This window comes from Octodon degus, unplaced genomic scaffold, assembly GCF_000260255.1.
Source record: "Octodon degus isolate 3935 unplaced genomic scaffold, OctDeg1.0 scaffold00138, whole genome shotgun sequence".
In the NCBI taxonomy this organism is placed as follows: Eukaryota; Metazoa; Chordata; class Mammalia; order Rodentia; family Octodontidae; genus Octodon; species Octodon degus.
In genome coordinates, this window is record NW_004524714.1 from 4,264,846 (window position 1) to 4,278,301 (window position 13,456).

General features: G+C 38.1%; 1 protein-coding gene and 1 long non-coding RNA gene across 5 annotated transcripts in view; one reads left to right on the forward strand and one right to left on the reverse strand.

Moving 5' to 3' along the window:
* Pbx3 (PBX homeobox 3) overlaps nt 1-13,456 on the reverse strand; it is a 238,717-nt gene that overhangs the window by 191,733 nt on the left and 33,528 nt on the right. The gene's annotated exons all lie outside the window — the stretch shown is intronic.
* The window catches only part of LOC111812714, a 20,195-nt gene continuing 10,267 nt past the window's right edge, over nt 3,529-13,456 (forward strand). Inside the window, exons 1-2 of the long non-coding RNA XR_002818134.1 lie at nt 3,529-3,540; nt 5,774-5,780. This is a non-coding gene — a long non-coding RNA (uncharacterized LOC111812714). The remainder of the gene's footprint in view (nt 3,541-5,773; nt 5,781-13,456) is intronic.

Genomic DNA, 13,456 nt, shown 5'->3' on the forward strand with positions numbered 1-13,456 from the left:
AGCCCATAATAGCAATGGGACTTCTGCTTAACTGGCAATGTCAGAAATTATTGACCTGAGTGCCCCACACCTCAACATAACAACATGGCTTTACTTCCTATATTTCGTCTTCATACTTTTCTACTGGATGGTTAAGACCAAGGTAAAGCAGGACCTGTGCAACAAGTACTAAATCCTTAAAATAGAACCCAAGCTCCTCAATGTGAGTTATTTCACTTGAAAACTATGTATTTTTATATTAATGTCTTATAATATTCTTCTTTGTCACAAGAGTATTATAATTTTGTTAATTTTTTAAAATAAAAATACACAGCAAATGGTCATCAGCATAATGATAATAAGAAAATATTGAGGAACTCACAAATTAACCAGTCCTTGCAAAGAAGAATCAACATAAAACTCTAAATCTAATTTTTTAAAAAATACTAAATATAAGGTATATTAGTGTAAATAAGGAATAATATACGTAGTGGCTCTATATAATTTACACATAATTAAGAATTCGACTAATGCTTTCTGAGGATGTTTAATCAAGAAAACACTTTTGGAATACATGGACTCAACCCATGATTTAAACAAGGAGAATGAAAACAGCAGATAGAAAGAAGACTGTTCCCTATATATTAGTCCTTACAGCTTCTGTACTACAGACAATATATCTTTTTTCTTAGCCACAGGCTACCCACTCACAAGTCTTTACAACATCCATGGTGGTGGTAAGGAACAATTTAATACAACAGCTCGCCCCACAGAAAATTTCCACTCAACTTTAAAGGCTTGTCATATCTGTCCCATCAATTGGTGAGAAGAGATGAAAATGGATTCTCAAGAGCAAAAGGCTTAATGCACTACCCCTGAGGTAGTAAACCATGCCACTTAGTGTAAATAGTCTTGAAACCTGATGATATAAGTATAAGATCCATTTCTCGTCTGTAAAAGCAAAGGCTAAAGCATAATAACTTCTATGGTTTCATCATCAGTAAAGCTAAAAATCAGAAGAGAAAGGTGATGATTCACTTCCTGTGGCTCTGACTTCAATACTGGGCAGTGGAATGAAGAGACGCCAAGTTCAGTTTACAGTTTTAATGTGAGCTATTCCCACATTAACTATATTGTCACTGAATATTACTAATTGTACAACTAATTTTTTGTGGTGGTACCAGGGATTGAACTCAGGACCTTGTGCCAAAGCACTTATTCCACTGAGCTATCTCCCTGACCCCAAAAAATTTTTAAATGAGAGTACAGAACATTGTAAGAGGACAAGCTAGTCTCTACTACAAAGATTCAAAACTGAAATTTTAAAAAGAACCCAAACTAAGACCACAAAAAAAAGCTCAGAATAGTTAAGATGGAAATTTTGAACAACTGCTCACTGCATGTATATCTACCATGTTTTTATGTCTGAGACAGCAAGCATGAATGTAATGCTTAAAAGTTGATAGTACTTCAAATCATCTTTTAATTGCTTTGGAGGCTACCTGACTTTTAATTTATTTTTAAATTTTCATTACCATTAAAATATTGTATTATTATTAATGGCCAATAGTCTTACCACTGTCAAAACATGTGAAACACCTCCACTAAGTAAAGCCCTCCATTAACACTGAGTGAGATCTGACATACGGATTTCTTTAGATCCAATAAGATATCACTGAAGTCACAGAATCACCGTGGCTTATATTTATACATGATGATTTGGCTGGCTAGATACTCGAAACTGAGGACTCATGAATTCAGGAAAAACTGAAAGAAAGTATTAAAAAGTATTCACTGGGCTGGAGAGATGGCTCAGTGGTCTAAGGCACCTACTTGAAACAAGCTTGGCAAAGCACAGGGACCGCGGTTCGATCCCCAGCACCACATGCCAGCCAGACCCGCCCCCTGGTGGGCTGAGCTGGCCACACACACACACAATAAATAAATGTAATAAATAAAAATAAATAAATATTAAAAAAAAGTATTCACTGGCAAACTCTAGAACACAGGTTTTTATCAGAAATAATATAAAAGCAGAAAAAAGAAAGAAGGAGAGGAGAGGGGAGAAAAGGGGAGGGGAGGGGAGAGGAGAAGGGGAGGGAAGGAAAGAAGGAAGATTGTTTGAAGGCAGGGGTTGGGGTTGGGGTTCAGTAGACAAGTGGGTTGCCAGGTACCCAACCCACTCCAATCCTGGGGAGGAAAATGTAAACCCTCTTTTGATCAATTCTGAATCTAAGTGTTTTTTTCAGCCAACAAATCATTCTCCAAGAAAGTATAAAAATATACCACCTAGTGCTATATGTGAAAACATTACAAATCAAAAGGATAGCATTGATACTTCCTCTTTGTTAAGATGCTAATATCCTTCTACAGTACAGTGCATCTCAGAATACGTTCATGAAGCTTCAGGGGCACAATCGGTTAGTGTGCAGTACTATAACAGAATACCATTCAATCCTGCACAAGCTTTTACCTGGGATTATACCGAAATGGTTTCCATTACCAAATAACAATTATCTCCAAAATGTTCCTGGAGCATGGTCACAAAGAACAGAATTATAGTTGGCCCTGCACATATGAAGGGATATGGCAAAAGAAACAATGTTATAAGGATTCCTTGAGAGTAAGGATAAAGGCAGTGGCTGCTGTTTGTACACTACCATTAGCAAAAAACTGTCCTGCCGGAGGCAAAAAAGTTGTTAAGTAAATTCATCAATACTGAATTCAGTCAGAGTTGCTTTTAAAACGCAATAGTTCATCCAGAGTAAACATTAGAGGCCAAGGGAAGGGTCTCCCAGCACACCAAATTAAACACAACATGAGGTCCTCCCTTGGTATCATACTGAACAGTGTTTAATTCGGTCCAGGGTTACCCAGCCTAGTTGTCTTTGGAATGGGGGTGGCCACTGGAAGATAAGAAAAGAAACTAAGTTTTGTTTTTAAGGCTAGTGAATTAAAAAAAGGGGGGGGCAGGGAGATAGCTCAGTAGAATAAGCATTTGCCTGGTAAGTTTAGAGTCCTGAGTTCAATCCCCAGTACTGCAAAATAATAAATAAATAAATAAATATAAATAAATAAATAAAATAGCCACAATATCTTTGGTCTCTTCTTCAGAGAGCAAAGATATCTCCACAAAAGTCATAAATAGACAACTACAATAGTTTAAAGTACCTATTCATTATTTTATCCTCAGAAATCTTTTTTTTTAATGATTTAAAAATGGTGACACAGGGAAAGATAAAAGATTAACTTATCATAGCACTGTACCTGGCATTATTCAACAGCAAAAACTAAGTAGTAACTAAAGTCAAATTTCCAGTGTTTTCTCATTCACCAACATCACTTTAAGAAAGATACTTAATGCTAAAATTTCATTGTTGCCCAAAGAGCCAGTTTATCTAAGCACTATGCTTCTCCGACTTTAATATGATTGTCTGCAAATGTTAAAATACAATTTCTGATTCTGAAGGTCTGGGTCAGACATGAGAATCTACAGTTCTAATCATCTCCCTGGTGAAAATGGAGCTGCCAGGTGACAGAGTACAGTTTTAAGCAGGAATGGTCTAGAAAACACAGGAATAAAACATTAGTTTTTCCTCCCATCAGCTTCCACATTTCCATAAATTAAACACTTGATTTCTCCAGTTTCCTTATCTGTAAAATGACAAATTCACAGACTCTCACAAAAAAGAAAAAAATACTGTATGTATAAGAAAACAATAATTATAAACAATAACTTTATGTAATGCTTTTTAAATCCTCATAATAGTCTTCATAATAAAAAAACTTTTTAATAGGCTGGCCAGATAGCTCAGCAGACTAACACTCCTGTTTAGGCAGATGCAGGGACAGAGTTCAATCCCCTGCTGTGCTGGCCCCGCCCCCGGAGAGCAATGAGACAGAAATTAAGACTGGGCGTGGTGGCGCACACCAGTAATTCCAGCACTTGGGAAGCTAAAAACAGGAAAATCACTACAAGTCTGATCTATGTAGTGAGACTCCGTAGACTCTATACTAAATTATATATATATATATATATATATATATATATAATATTACATAAAAAACTTTTTAATGTGATCACTCACTAAACTCCCTATAAGAATAGTTTTATTATACATGCTTATTTTAATATACTATATATTTTTTAAAATTCATGCAAAGGACACAAAGAAACTTTAGCGTTGATAGATGTGTTCATTACCCTGACTGTAGTAATGGTATAATAGGTATATACAGACATCAAAACTTACCTAATTGTAAATTTTAAATATGTGCAGTTTATTGCAAGGGAAGTATACCATAATAAAGCTGTTTCAATAATAACAAAAGTAACATTTACACACACTCAACTTTTTATTAAAAACAAAAACAAAAACAAAAAAAAAAAAACAGTAGTCTGAAATTTTCATTAGGAAACCTTTGCTCCCCACTGCTACTAAGTTAGAACTGGCTTTAGAATCCTTGTATAAAGAATGGTGCCACACTAGCCAGGTGGCAACTAGCAAGCTAAGGAATTCAGCTCTCAGAGATCATGCCAGTTTCACAGCTAACTGAGCTCCACCATACTCATATACGGCCCACGTTCTGGCCACTACCTTCACCTCTATCACATCTTCACTTCCTGCACACTTCTCACTCTAACACAGCTGTTGCCCAACCAAAAATGCCCTCTTGTCATTGAGATTCCAACCTGTGCTTTGTGACCCAGCTCAAAATTGCCATTCTCGGGCAAGCCTTTCTTACTTCTTGAAGCTATCAATTGCTCCCTCACTATATTCCCACAGTATTTCTTTTTTTTTTTTTTAATTTATTTTTATTTATTACATTTATTTATTGTGTGTGTGGCCAGCTCAGCCCACCAGGGGGCGGGGCTGGCTGGCATGTGGTGCTGGGGATCGAACCGCGGTCCCTGTGCTTTGCCAAGCTTGTTTCAAGTAGGTGCTTTAGACCACTGAGCCATCTCTCCAGCCCAGTATTTCTTTTATACCTCTACTATTCTGGTAAAATAATCTACAAATTTAAACATGTACTTTTTTAACTTTTGTGTGTACACACAAAATACATGTGCTACCATTATTAACTAGTATCTTAAAAGAATACACAATTATAAAGTATACTAATAACAATGGTAGTAAATCATAAAGTACCAATATTTACAAATACAAAATTATTAAAAATAGTTTCTGTGATTTTAATGTTGCCTGACTTTCTGATAGGCATAATAGATCATAATTAGTTTTCCACCTTACACAGCTAAGAGCTTGTACCAAAAGTAATCAGTTCTCCTATTGCCTCATCATATACTTGCATTATTTCTCTATTTTCCTGTATAGGTATCTTAAAATAACTTGTCAATTTCAGAAGCCATGAGTTTAAATTAAGATAAAATAATACACAAATATCTCCAACCACACACAACTGGGAATATATGGGAAACCAACCTAGATCTCCTACTATTTCCTCTCAATGTTTCCCACAGTATATCCAGGGCCTTTGCGCTGAACTACATCCCTAGCCTTATTTATTTTAAGAAACAGTCTCAACAAGTTGCCCTAGCTAGCCTTGAATTTATAATCCTTCTGCTACATTCAGCCTCCCTATATGTTGCCATTACAGAAGTTGACCACCAAGTCCAGGTCTTACTATTCCTCCATAATAAATAAGCCTAAAATGTGGACCACCCAGGCTGATTCCCATTTTAAGCATTAGTGAAGCTTAATTCTTACTTTTTAGCAAAGCGTATATTAGAATAACCACCACAGGAAAAGATTTCATAACTTTTAGTAAGTAGATGATGGGTACACTACCACCAAGGGTGGCCGACAGCCTCTAAGAAGGCCTGCAAGGATTCCCACCTCCTGCTACTCACACCTTCATGCAATCCCTTCTTCCTGAGCATGGACTGGACTTAATGACTCAATTCTACCAAACAGAACATGGAGTAAAAGAATTCCAAGATTAGGCTACAAAACATCGTGGCTTCCACTTTGGTCCCCCTCAGTTACTTGCTTTCTCACTTTCAAGGAAGCCAGATGTCATGCTGTGAGCTGCCCCATCCAAAGACCTATGGAGGAAAAATAGCCCCAGCCATCAGCCAGCAAAGGCCTAAGGCCTAACAACAGCCAGGTGAATGAGTAAGGAGGCCAATCCGCCCCACATGAGCCTTATGAGAGATAACTGGAGCCTGCTGGCACTACCTGACTGTACTCTTGTGGGAGACTCTCAACACAGAAGCACCTACTTAAACTGTGCCTAGATACTTAGTCAACAGTATCCATGCTAAATATTGGCAGTTTGAAACTGCTAGGTTATATGGCAAAGGATAACTGAGTTCAAAACACATTGGAAGCCAGGAAGCTCAGAGGTAGCGTGCTCACCTAGCATGCATGAGGCCCTGAGTTTGACAACAGCACAAAAAACAAGTATACACACACATGCCTTACAACAGTAGGAAAAATCAGAGCAATTGGTCTATCATAAGAATTAAGAAATTATAAAATAGCAATTACTAGACAGACTACTGTGTACAGATGGGAAAATCAGTGAACTTGTGCCTAAAATATCAATGTTGAAAATGTTAAAATCAATGTTAAGCGGAAAAAAGAAAGCCAAAGATTAAAAACAATATAAAACAATTATGTGAGATTCAAGAAGCACCCAATATTAAAAACATTTATGGGAATTATGAACAATAAATTTAGTGTGTAAAAGAAAGGGCAAAAAGGAAAGGGAATAGGATTAGGAAAGGACACATAAGGTTTCAATTAAATCTATAACATTTCATCTCTTAAACTATATGCTATGGGGCTGGCCAAAGAGCTCAGTGGATTAAAGAGCATATAAGCAGGCACAGGGGATGGGTTTGATCCCCAGGTCTACCGTGCCGGCCCAACCCCTGGGGCCCGCTGAGACAGCAATTGAGACTGGGCGTGGTGGCACACACCTGTAATCCCAGCTCTTGGGAGGCTGTAAACAGGTGGATCTTTACGAGTCCGATCTAGTAGTGAGACCCTGAACACCCTGTAGACCCTTGCCTAAAATACAAAACTAAACAAATAAAACTAGATGCTATGTATGAGTTTTTCTATATTATTTATATTTTCATATGCTCTGAACTCTTGTATCAAAAAAAAAATACACACAATGAAATAGACAAATATAAAAAGAAGTTCTGATTATTCCATGACTATCCCAATGGACTGGAGGATACATCCTGCCTGAGACTATGCTGTATCATTTATCTATTGAGAAGTTTATTTCCTCTTCTATGCTGTGAGCAATTTTGAGGCCCAGAAAAAGCATTCAATAAATGCCAAATAAATTTATGATATAAGCAGTGTTTACTCATATAGATTTCATTTTCCTACCATAATATCTGCTTATTTCCAAATAAACTGACCATAGCTTGATCTCTAATGGAAACAACTAATTATCCAAGAAAAATTACCTTGGCAAGACAGCATCCACTGTCGATCATTAACTAATACTAATAATCATCACATTCATTAAAAATCTTGGCACAAGTCTGTTTCCTCTACCCCAATTCTATCAGTCTTCAAGTAGCACATAAAAATTCAAACAACATCCTAGCCCTCTAGTTCTCTGACCTCCTTAATAACCAATGACAAGGGCTGGCCTGATAACTCAGCAGACTAAAGCCCCTGCTTAGGCAGAACACAGTGGCTGGGGTTCGATCCCCAGACATGCCATGCCAGCCTCACCCTGAGTGCGCACTGAGACAGACTGAGACTGGGCATGGTGGCACACACTTGTAATCTCAGCACTTGAGAGGCTGAAAACAGGAGAATCACTATGAGTCCAATCTATGCAGTGAGACCCTATAGACCCTGTAGACCTTGTCCTAAATACAAAAAAAAAAAAAAAATCCTTCTCAATTTGATACACCAGCTCCACATGTCACATCCTAAACTTTATTATCCATCACCTGCAACTGCTTCACCTCTTAAATAAAATTTAAATGCCTCATTCTATGATCACAGTGTTTCATACTGCTGATCCTCTTTCCTTTTCACCCATTCCTCTCATCCTTCAGTCTAACTGTGTCAGCCAATCCTCAAATTCCTCTATTTCTTCTTGGTCTATTCGTGACTCCCTTACCTTTCATACCTGTGCCCTGTGTATTATAGGATGGGACATCTTAACTATTGCAACAAAGCTCTATGACCCATTATATTCTTGCCATTTTCTCTGATTACAAGCAAACTCCAAGCACAGAGGACAGGTACAATCTATGTTAACTTCTTGGAGAAATCACAAATGGTCATGCTAGTGCCATTTCAACTGCAGCCTCCAACTCTGACTGAGTCTGTAATCTAACAATTATTTTCCAATGCTTGCTCAGTAACACTTCGAGAACTTTACCAAACTCTACTTCACAACAATACATGCTGAACTCAACAGACAATCTTTCCTACTCATCAAAAGAGTTCATATATGCAATACATTTTCCTTATTTTCCAATTCCCACTTATACATCCCATATCAACAACAAAGAAAATTTCAGAATTCTAGGAAACAGCCAAAGATTTTCAGCAACCAAGTAAACACTGAACTTGAAAAAAGGCAATTTTAAAACAGTAGGATAGCTTCATAACATTTTTATTTTCCCTTCCCTATCTTCCAACATAGCTCAAAGATATCTCAAAAATGGAACCCTCCAGTGGGAGATTCTGGTTCCTGGTTCCTGGTTCTAGAGGGAGCAGAGCATATCTTATATCTTATGTCCTAGCCCTCTAGAGGTCTCTAAAGAACTAATATAAGACTCTAGTCTATTTTATATGAGAATTCCTGCTGGAGAGAAAAACAAAACATTCTTCTCAAACACTATAAAGCAAAGGGAGAATATGCAGTCACCTGGGACAAAAGATAACAAAACAAAGAAACAAAAAGCCAGAAGGAAAGTTTCTTACAGGAATGAAAGCATTTTTTCCTGCTTTGGCAAGCGCAGGGACCAAGATTCAATTCCCACTCCCGCATGCAGCCCCATCCGTCCCCAGGGCACACTGAGCAAGCAATTGAGTCCTGGTGTGGTGGTGCATGCCTGTGATCCTAGCACTTGGGAGGCTGAAAACAGGAGGATCACTACAAGTCCAGGCTGGCTGGTGAGACCCTGTACCAAATACATAAATGAAAAGGGGGGGAGGGGCAGCCAGATAACTCAACAGATTAAAGTGCCTATTTAGGCAGAGGCAGGGATGGGGTTCAATCCCTGGCCTGCTGTGCTGGCCCCACCCCTGGAGCGCACTGAGACAGTGACTGAGACTGGGCATGGTGGCATATGCCTATAATTCCAGCACTTAGGAGGCTAAAAACAGAAGGATCACTATGAGTCCAATCTGTGTAGTGAAACCCTGTGGACCAGGTATGAAAGAAAGATAGAAAGAAAGAGAATTGAAAGCATTCTAAAGTACCTCGGATATTATGGAAATCATAAAGTCTCACACATGTTAAAGAAGTACCAGTGCTCAAGAAACATCCAAGAATGCTCTGAGTTTCACCTCTGGCTGATCTGCAAAGGTTACACAGAAGCAGAAAATAAAGATGAGGGCATAGCTGTGAATGGGCTCACTAAATAATACAAGGATATCCCAAGACAAAAACAATCAGCAAGGACAGAGATGTATTTTTATTCTTCACTTTTTAAAAAAATGTCATTGAGGGGCTGGTGAGATGCCTCAGTGGTCTAAAGCACCTACTTAGAACAAGCTTAGCAAAGCACAGGGACCGCAGTTCAATCCCCCAGCACCACATGCCAGCCAGCCCCGCCCCCTGGTGGGCTGAGCTGGCCACACACACACACACACACACACACACACACACACAAATAAATAAATAAAATTTAAAAATAAAAAATAAAAAAGTCATTGACTTAAGTCACCTACTATTCAAGGAAATCTGTATTAAAACACTGTATGAGGGTTTGATGTGTCATTCAGTAGCATAAGACCCTGGGTTCCAAACTAGCACCAGTGGGGGTAAAAATTAGCTGAACACAAACAAAAGAAACACAGACTTCAAAGACCATACAAGACAAATACAGACATTACAAAATCAGAAATCAAAAAGGATAGAAGAGAAAGATCTTAAAAGCTTTATGGGCCCAAGCATACCAACATGCACATAATGCAAGTACCAAAAAGAAAGAAGCAGCTGACAAGGACAGAAAAAATATCTGAAGAAATAATGGTTGAAAGCACCCAAAATTTAATAAAAGACATCAACCTAAACCTAAAGAAATTTATACAGAGACACAATATACAAACTACAAAATGACAGAATTTTGAAAGCAACAAAAGAGAAGCAACTATCACATATAATGGATTCTCCAAAAGTTTAACAGCCAAATTCTGGACAGAAAAAATGAAGGTAAAAAGGCAATGGGACGATATATTTAAAGTGCTGAAAGGGGAAAAGAGTGCCTTATAAGAATGTTATATCTGGTAAAATTATCCTTCAAAAATGACAAAAGAAGCTAGGTGTGGTAGTACATGCCTACAGTCCCAACTTGGAGGCTGAGGCAGGATGATCGCTTGAACCAGGAGTTTGTGAGCAGCTTGAGTAATATAGCAAGACAAAAAAGAAAGGAAAACAAAAAGAAAAAACTAAGACAACATTCCAACTCAAAAATAGAGGGATGTCGCAGTAGACCTACCCTACAGGAAATGTTAAAGGGAATCCTTCTAGCCAAAATTAAGATATAACACAGTAACTGAAAGCCATACAAGGGCCAGGGAGATGGCTCAGTAGAATAAGTGCTTCCATGGCAAGCGCAAGGGCCTGAGTTCAATCCCCGGTTCTGGAAAAAAGAAAAGAAAAAAAGCCATACCAAAAAAGAGAATTTCAGGAAACACAACTATATAGCTAAATACTTTTAAAAAGTGTTACTGTATTTTTGATGGATATCTCCTCTTTGAGATTCTTATATCACTAAAAGACAAACAGATAACAGTATAATTAAAAATCTATAATATGTACATGTATAAAAGTGTAATTTGTGATAACATAGAAGAGACAGAAATTTTTCTGTGCTATTGAAGCTAGGTTGGCATTAATTTAAGCATGATTGTTCTAAATTTAGCACATTAATTTTAAGCCCAATATTAACCACTAAGAAGATAGCTTAAAAATATACATAAAAGGTAAAAACAAAATATAAGAAGTAAAGCCATGCTGTTATGTTGAGCTGTTGGGGACTCAGGTCAGCAATTTCTGACATTGCCAGTCAAGCAGAAGACACAATACTATTATGGGCTACTGGACTCTTTTAGAATATTTTGCTGAGTTTACACATCTATAATATTCAAATAATGGAACTTAACAAAAAAAGGGGGATACAGATGAATGTCCATTTTGTATCTGTGTATTCAAAGTGGTTAGGATAGATATATAGTTACATTCTCTTAATGAATAGAGGGATTTGTTCTAATGGTGTTTGTAAATAGGATATCATGTCCGCATCTTGTACAGCAATTAACCACTAGGAAGAATGTATGCAATGTGTTAATTATTGAAACTGTCCTGCCAATTTGATTTGAAACTGTCTCATTGCTATTTGTTTATCAATAAAATTATGGGGAAAAATATACATAAAAGGAAAGAAGAAGGGACTCAAATGGTATAGAATAAAAACTAAAACACTGACTATAATTCTAGCACTCTGACAGGTTGAGGCAGAGGGACTACAAATTCAAGCCCAGCATAGGTAAAGTAGTGACTTAATGAAACCCTGTCTCCAAATTAAAAAATTGGAGCTGACAAGACAGCACAGCAGACTAAAGTGCCTGCTGAAGCAAGCTTAGGCAAGAGCAGGGACCATGGTTTGATCCCCTGCACCACATGCCACGTCAGCCCCACCCCCAGGGCAGGATGAGCCAGCTAGAGCCAGGCAGAGTGGCACATGCCTATCATCCCAGTACTGGGGAGGCTGAAAGCAAGAGGATCACCCCGAATCTGAGCTGCGTGGTGAGACCCTGCAACAACCAAATACATTTTTTAAAATAAATAAATAAAAAGATGATTGAGGACATAGCTCAGTGAAAAAAATAATCAATTAAAAAAGGGTTGTGGAGGAAATGAGAAACAAAAAGAAGTTCCTTAAGATAGGATCAGGCAAGTTCAAGGTAGTATGGCCGTAGATAAGACATACGTAAGAAAAGCAAACCAAATAATATAACAGCAAAAGCAGTGTTCACAGGGGAGTTTACAGCTGTAAATGGTTTCAGAAATAATGATCTCTTAGCTGAGCACAATGGCAACATTCTTACCCACAAATGCTTAGGTTTAGGCAAGAGGATCACCAGATTCCAGAAATTTGAGACAAAATTGGGCAACAGAGTGATAGCTGATCTCAAAAAAAAAAAAAGTAGAAATGGGATAGGGATATGGCTCAGGAATAAAGCTCTTGTCTACCATGTATAGCATGCTTGAGAACCTGGGTTTAATCCATAGTGGGGAAAAAAAAAAAAAAAGGAAAAAAAGGAAAGAAAGAAAGATACCAATTCTTCAAATCAATAACCTACCATTATACCTTAAAGAATGAAAAAAAGAACAAAGAAACTCAAAAGTCACAAAAAGTAAATAATAAAGATTAGAATTAGGAAGACCAGCCAGTTCAACAGATTAAAGCACCTGCTGAGGCAGACACAGAGGCGGTTGGGGGGCTCTATGGCCCTCGGTTATTCCATGGCCATCGGCCTCAACAAGGGCCACAAGGTGACTAAGAATATGAGTAAACCCAGGCACAGCCACCATCACGGACACCTCACCAAACACACCAAGTATGAGCAGGACATAGTCCAGGAGGTGTGTGCCTTCGCCCCTAGGAGCTGTGTGCCATGGAGCTGGTCAAGGTCTCCAAGGACAAACACACCTCTCAAGTTCAAGAAAAAGGTGGCGACACACATCTGCACAAGAGGAAGCGTGAGGAGCTGAGCAACATGCTACCTGCCATGAAAAAGGCAGCTGCCAAGAAGGACTGAGCCCCTGTGGAATAAAGCTTTGCAGAAAGCTCAAAAAAGAAAAAAAAAAAAAAAGAATTAGGGGTCAGGGCTCAGTTGCTTAAGTGCCTGCCTGGCAAGAGCAAGGTCCCAAATTCAATCCCTAGTACCAGAATCAATCAATCAAATGAAAATTACTGAAAGAATAAAAGAAAAATAATAAATACAATCAATAAACCAAATTTTGGTTTAAAAATTTCAGCAAAATTTAGCTACACTAAGATAAAAATAAAAAGATTAACACTTAAATCCAGAAATTAAAGTAGGAATATTATAACTTTAAAGAAATCTAAGACTAGGGGCTAGTGAGATGGCTCAGTGGTCTAAAGCACCTACTTAGAACAAGCTTAGCAAAAACAAAGGGACCGCAGTTCAATCCCCCAGCACCACATGCCAGCCAGCCCCACCACCTGGTGGGCTGAGCTGGCCACAAACACACACACACACACACACACACA